Genomic DNA, 1,209 nt, shown 5'->3' on the forward strand with positions numbered 1-1,209 from the left:
GCTCCATGTGGCTTGTCAACAGGAATGTGTAGCAGAGAGAGTGTGTGTCCCACCTCCAGGGAGGAAGACAGGTGTTCCCAGAATCCTCAGGAGAAGGCCATGCCCACAGAGAGGCCTCACTGGCTATGGCCTGTTAACAGGCTAGGTAGACTCCACCCCTTCACTCAAGTTGACAGGAGATGTCACACCAGTCCCTCCCTCTAAGCAGACCACGGAGGTAGTTGCCAAGCTACCTGTGGGGTTTCCTGGAAAGCCACCTTCCTGGTAAGTCACCACTTTCTTCTCCCAGTGAGCTCTTTACGGAAGTAAATGCCCTGAGGTGGCACTGGCATTCCAGAGAAGGTGGCCTTGCCAATTGTCTCCCTGCCACCACCCTCCTTTTACCCAGGTTCTCACACACACACAACCTGTAGTCTTCACTGCCTGCTTTCAGCGGTGCTCACTCCCCACCCCAAGCTCTGACACACGCTTCCATGTTTGCCACCGTGTGTAATGGCCCCCTGCCATGTACCAAGCCCCGCTGTGGAATCATGATAAGTGAGACCAACGCACCCTCTACCTTCATAGAAGCAACAGACCAGAGGATGTCCCAAATACGCCCCGCAACAAACATGCGAAGAGTACGGTTTGAGGTTGCTGGGTGCACAGTGAAGAAAGCTAAACAGGTCAGCAGCATAGAGACTGACTGCCGGGCATGCTGGGGCACGGGCTGACGGGTGGACATTTGAGCTGAGGCATCCGTGAGGAGGAAGAGGCTGCCTGCCAACCTCTGGGGCAGAGCAGCATGGTCAGAGGGATCAGCAGGCACACACATCCAAGAGGGGAGCAGCTCAGACATGCCCGAGGGGCAAGGCCAAAGCCTGTGGGGCTGGGAAGTCTCTGACTTTGGCTGCTAGCTGAAAGGCTGGAGTCTCCCGAGGTGCCTCAGAGGAAAGGTTTGGCCATCTCCTTGTGGAAAATCAGTCTGTGAAAACTCTGTGCCGCACAGTTTTGTCACAAGGGAGGTTGCCAGGAGGTAAAGTCCACTTGACAGCAACTGTTTTGTTCTTTATTTGTTTGCTTGCTTGCTTTTGTTTTTGTTTTTTAGGGAGTCTGGAGCCAGGAGGTGCCCCGGTGGAGTAGTGGATTACATGTTAGGCTGCTAACCACAGAGCCAACAGTTCAAAACCACCAGCCACTCTATGGGAGAAAAACGAGGCTTCCTACTCC

Source organism: Echinops telfairi, unplaced genomic scaffold (genome assembly GCF_000313985.2).
Source record: "Echinops telfairi isolate 266 unplaced genomic scaffold, ASM31398v2 ScPeMD7_7469;HRSCAF=8507_1, whole genome shotgun sequence".
Lineage (NCBI taxonomy): Eukaryota > Metazoa > Chordata > Mammalia > Afrosoricida > Tenrecidae > Echinops > Echinops telfairi.